Below are 5,476 nucleotides of genomic sequence, written 5' to 3'. Positions count from 1 at the left end.
CCTGCTGAGCAAGCAGAGAGCCTGATGCGGGGCTCAATCCCAGGACCCTGAGATCATGACCTGAGCTGAAGGCAGAATCTTAACCCACTGAGCCACCCAGGCACCCCTGTGGTTTCTTTTGGGGTGATGACAGTGTTCCCAAGCTGACGGGTTGATGCACCGTGAATATAGTCAAAGCCCTAGGAAAGTGCATCTTCAACGGGTGAATTGCTTAGTATGTGAAACTTATCCCAATAAAACTGTTATAGAAACACTTTTTTTTTTTTTTTTTTTTTTTTTAAGAATGTGGTCCTGGGACGCCCGGGGAGCTTAGTCGGTTAAGCATCTCCCCTCGGCTCAAGTTATGATCTCAGGGTTCTGGGATCAAGTCCCTATATTGGGTTCCCTGCTCAGCGGGAAGTCTGCTTCTCCCTCTCCCTCTGTGCTCTCTCTTCAGTAAAAGAATTTTTTTTTAAAAATCTTAAAAATAAAAAAATTTAAAAATGTGGTCCCTGGGGGATCTGAATGTGGCCGTCCCCTCCGTGTTAGCTGTGTGACCTCAGGCAGAGGACCCTACTTCTCTGATCCTCGTTTTTCCTCTACAAAATGGGGAGAGTAACTGCTCCTACCTCACACAGTGGAAGGACTCAACAGGTAGTGCTCTGGAGGTCAGGGCAGGGACAGGGTAGCTGCTCAGTGACTAGTCAGTCCCCAGAGGTCCCCATGTTTCCCCCTCCCCGACCAACTTCACATCCCCTGCCAAGCACCCCAACCATCACCCAATGTCCTCCCTCCCATTACTGTAACATCTTCTCCTTGTGACTCCTTCAGGAATCTGTTCCCATTTCACAGGTGACAGCTATGGAGCCCAGGACCAAGCCGGCATCCCTCGCACAGCCCTTCCACCCAGCACTCCCAGGCAGAAACTTCTTTCCTCTCCCACACATCCCGTGCTGTTCCGGTCCCATCCAATTAAATCCCCTCTTTCTCTTCACAGGCAGTGACTTAGCCGAGCCCGGCTTGGGCTTGGTTAAGGCCAAGGGCTGGTGGGCCTAGACACCAGCCCCCCCGTGAAATTGCATCCCCCCCAATTTTGCCAAGAAGCAACTGAGACAGGATAGGAGCGGCTGGAGACAAAGACCCTGGTTTGTCCACCTTAGTCCTGCATATGGCCCTGACCCAGAGACTGGAGGCCCTGCCTTGCCAGACACCGTCAATGAGGCTCTTCTGGAATTCTCCCTGGGGCAGAAACCCGAGAGCAGGTGGGAAGGAAGCCCTTCCCTTCAGATGACCGTTGCCATGGGCACAGCCACCCTCCTGTGGGTGTGGTTGGGCCACCACTGCCCACTGGCATTTCAAAGATGGCCTTACTCCGGAGTTGTGGTCATGGATGTGGGGAGGGGGTCATGTAGGCCTTGGTGCCAGCAGGCTGTCAGTAATTCAGGGCTCCCCAACTGGGGTCCCTGGGTAGGCTGCTGGGGGTCTGGAGCGATGAGTGAAATCATCACAGTGAACCTATACTTTCTGCAGAGAGGCCCAAGGTTTTCACAAAGGCCTGGGACCCTACCTCACTCACACATATGTGTCATGAGAGCTCCATTTTCCCAGCCAGTAAGAGGCACATGTTGGGGGAGGGGAGGTAGACTCTTTTCTGAGTCCAGGAAAAGGACCCATGAAAACCCTTGTGAAGAGCTTTGTAAACTGTGGACTGGCCTTGTCACCCTCTACTCACAGAGGCTCAGGACTTCGCTTGCTCTTAAAAAAAAAAAAGCGAAGTCACATTGGTTCCATCCCTCACTGTCCTCCCACTTTTATCTCCAGGATCCAGCCACTCTGGCCTCACTCTGTCCTTAGACCATGCTGCTTTCTCTTCTGCCTCAGGGCCTTTGCACTAGCTGTAGCCAGCCTCATTTCATGGCTTGCTATTTCTCCCCCTTCAAATCTCAGCTCACATGTTACCTCCTCAGAGAGGCCTTCCCTGCCCTACCCCATCTACATCTCCTCCAGCGGCCCATGAGCCCCATGGAGAGTAGGGCCTTATCTCTCTTGTCCCCAAAAGAACTCCTGAGCCAAGCTCAAGGGCCTTGTGCATAGTAGGTGCTCAGCAAACAGCAGTTGAATGTCTTGCCTTCCAGACATTCCTCTCTGGGCTAGATCAAGGGCCATCTAAGGGTGACACGTCATCATAGCTCTCCTTTACCAAATACCCTCCAAGTGCCAGGCCCTGTGATGAGTGCTTTGCCCATGTCACGCCCTAGACGTCACAAGGAAGGTCTAATGTCCCCGTGTCAGGATGTAGTGTTGATTTTGCTGGAATTCTGAATACAAACCAGGGGCCCCTTACAGTGACATGGGGTGTCTGCTGTAGAATGACAGAGCCAGGAGTCTCCTGATTTTACAGATGAGCAAACTGAAGCCCAGAGTGAAGAAGGAACTTGCCCAACGTCCTGCAGCAGATCAGCTGAGAGTGAGAAAAGCAGCCAAACTGCACGATGTTTTCTGGGGTTTTTCTATTGATCTGTTGACAGGGACCCTGCTGTGTCTTTAGGAACAAGGCGTAAGTGAACATGCTGAGGTCCAACTGCATGAGGGGCCGGGTTGCCCCTTCAGGAGCCCCTGGTTCGTATTCATAAGGCCATTGTGTTCAAATCCTGGGATGCCGTAGCATCGTAATAAGTAACTACAGTCCATTTACTGAACGTGTAAGGCACGTTACAACAGGATCTTATGGACTCCGGCTAGGTACAGGGGACCCTGTCCCATCATACAGATGCAGAAACTGAGGCTCAGAGCGGCGAGCTGGCTCCCGTGGATCACGCGGCCATACAGTTACAGAACCGGGACTTGAACCCCAAAGGTGCTGGGCGGCAGCGGCGGTGCGCTGGACAGCAGCAGCAGCAGTAGTCAAAGCGCGTCAACAGGACACACCTCTGACACGGACGCTGAAGTCAGAACCCCAAAGCATCGGCTTGAGAGGCCTCCCCAACAGTGTTCAAACGGGGCTCCTCGTGCGACCCTGGGAAGCCACCCCTCGCCGGTAGCCCGGCACGGGCGGAGGCAGGCGGGGAGGTCCGTGCGCTGTCTGGCGGGGAATCCCAGCCGTGCAGCGGCCGCGCAAGGTCCACAGCGCCGCCTACCGGGCCCCGTGGGAGCTCCAGGCGGTCAGCGCGCAAGCGCTGGGCCCCACAGGCAGGCCAGCGTCAAACTCCCGGGAGCTCTATCCATGAACCCACAAACCCAAGGAAGCGAAGAGCCCTCTCTTCTCCCATAACGCTCCGTAAATGATAAGTGGACCAACACCGGACGATTACGCCGCCGGGGGCCCGACCTGAGCGGGGAACTATTACATCCCCATCGCACGGATCAGGGGGCTGAGGCTCAGAGAGGTCTGTCGGCGGCAACTCAGCTACAGCACAGCCAGGACTCCAATGCTCGGTCGTAACATTATACACACCCCGCTGCGCACATAGAGCCTTGCCGTTTTCTGTAATGCTTAGCTAAGACTTCTTTCTAGACTTCAATTGCTTTACAGAGTGTAGCATTTAATTTAAAAACCTCACACCCGTGAGGTGGGTATTAGCGAGACCTCTGTGGTACAGAAAAGGAAACTGAGCCTCTTTAAGGGAGAAATGAGTTTCTGTTCCTTGTCTGTAAGAGAGATGTATTATGATGGGTTTGAAATACTCTATGAGGGGCTTGAACTATATCGTTCAATGACGTTTAATGGAATGAACCCAATAGGTGAGTAAATGGGTCAAACTGTGTCAGACTTTTGGGGTCAGCCGGGCTTCTAAGCGCTGTCAGGTTAACCGGGATCCGATGAGCGACTCCCTATGGTGGGAAGGTCGTGGCAGTAGGATGTGCTGGAAGGTGAGCTCAGTCTCTACTGGCAAAGAAGTGACCATGGTCCAGGGGAGATACGGAGTCAGATATGAAACCACGGTGCCCCCCAGACCTGGCCAGGTCACCCCAAGTTCTCTTGCCCTGTTGTCAGGGGTTCTGCTTCCTCATCTGACAAATGGGGCTCCTGATGCCCACAGCTCAGGGGGTTGTGAGATGGTGTCTGTAAAGAACGTGTATAGGGTCAGGTATACAGCTGGTGCTCAATGTGTGTTCCTTCCTCCCTGCCCCGGGGCAGAAATCAGCCCCACTTTGACAAAAATGAAATGAGAGAACACAGCTGCTCTACTGGCTTTGTCTCTGGGCACCCGAAATGCTTCTCAGGGCCCAGCAGGTACTGAGAGTGAAGGAGGCTGGCCGAAGAAAGTATGGACCTTCCACAAGAAGACACTGCCTTTCTGGTCCCATTGTGCTATGTTACAGACATAAAGAAAGGCCATTTACTTATTTATGTATTTAGATTTTATTTTTTATTTGTCAGGGAGACAGCACATATAGGCCAGCAGGTGGAGGAAGGGCAGAGGGAGAAGCAGACTCCTCACTGAGCAGGGAGCCTGATGTGGGGCTCCATCCCAGGACCCTGGGATCATGACCTAAGTGGAAGGCAGATGCTTAACTGACTGAGCCACCCAGGCGCCCCCCCCTTTTTTTTAAGTAATCTCTACCCCCAATGTGGGGCTCAAACTCACCACCCCAAGATCAAGAGTCACATTCTCTATGGATGGAGCCAGCCAGGCGCCCCCTGAAAAGCTGTTTTTAGAAGGAAGATGCAGAATTCTTTTTACGTGTTGGCAGTTTTGTGTTTCCAGGAAACCCAAAGTGGAAAAAAAAAAAAAAAGACTGAAAAGCAGTTACAGCTTAGAAAGATCAGCAGCATTCCTAGACCAGCAACAGTAGAAAATATCATGAAATCAGGCACAGCAAAAATCTTGGTTCAGATGTCCATCCCTTGGTCATGCTGGAGGCAGCCTTCCAAACTGGATACCTGGCTGGATGGAGCAGAAGACTCCTGAAGGCATTTCGTCACTTTCGGGGTCATGTTCAAATCCCTTCGTAGCATAATCATGTGCGTGCGCATTATGTGCTGTGTGTCAAGCCACCAGGTCTTTACCTACACCTCACCTTGGAGTGTGCCCTGCCCTTCCTCCTCTGCCAGGCTCTTCCCCATCCCCCGCCCCTTCCATGATGGCTCAAGGAAAGAAGTAAAAATAAAGATTCTGTCTCAATTTAATGCTAGTATCAGAAGAAGTGTCAGCCTATGAGCGAGTGCAGAGAACCCCGCAGGTCAGGGAGGCAATCAGGATCACTGGAGACTGAGGCAAAGTGGTAAATGCGTTTGTCCACTTGTCCCATCAGGCCAAGGGGGCGGCTATCTCTCGGCATTTGCCACGCAGTCCTTTTTTTTTTTTTTTTGGAAGAAGCTAGAGATCAAGATCTGTGTATGAAATGTCCCCTGTTTCTCAGTGTGGCCACCGCTTCTATTTTGGTAAACCAGAGGCAAGAAGACAGGTCCCTGGCTGGTCCCCAGCTGTAACCTCTGTTCCAGGGCAGGGGAATGAAAAAAAAATGAATCAGGAACCAAAACTGCACACCGATG

This window comes from Meles meles, chromosome 12 (assembly GCF_922984935.1).
Source record: "Meles meles chromosome 12, mMelMel3.1 paternal haplotype, whole genome shotgun sequence".
NCBI classification, from domain to species: Eukaryota; Metazoa; Chordata; class Mammalia; order Carnivora; family Mustelidae; genus Meles; species Meles meles.
Note: the sequence above shows the minus strand (reverse complement) of the source record.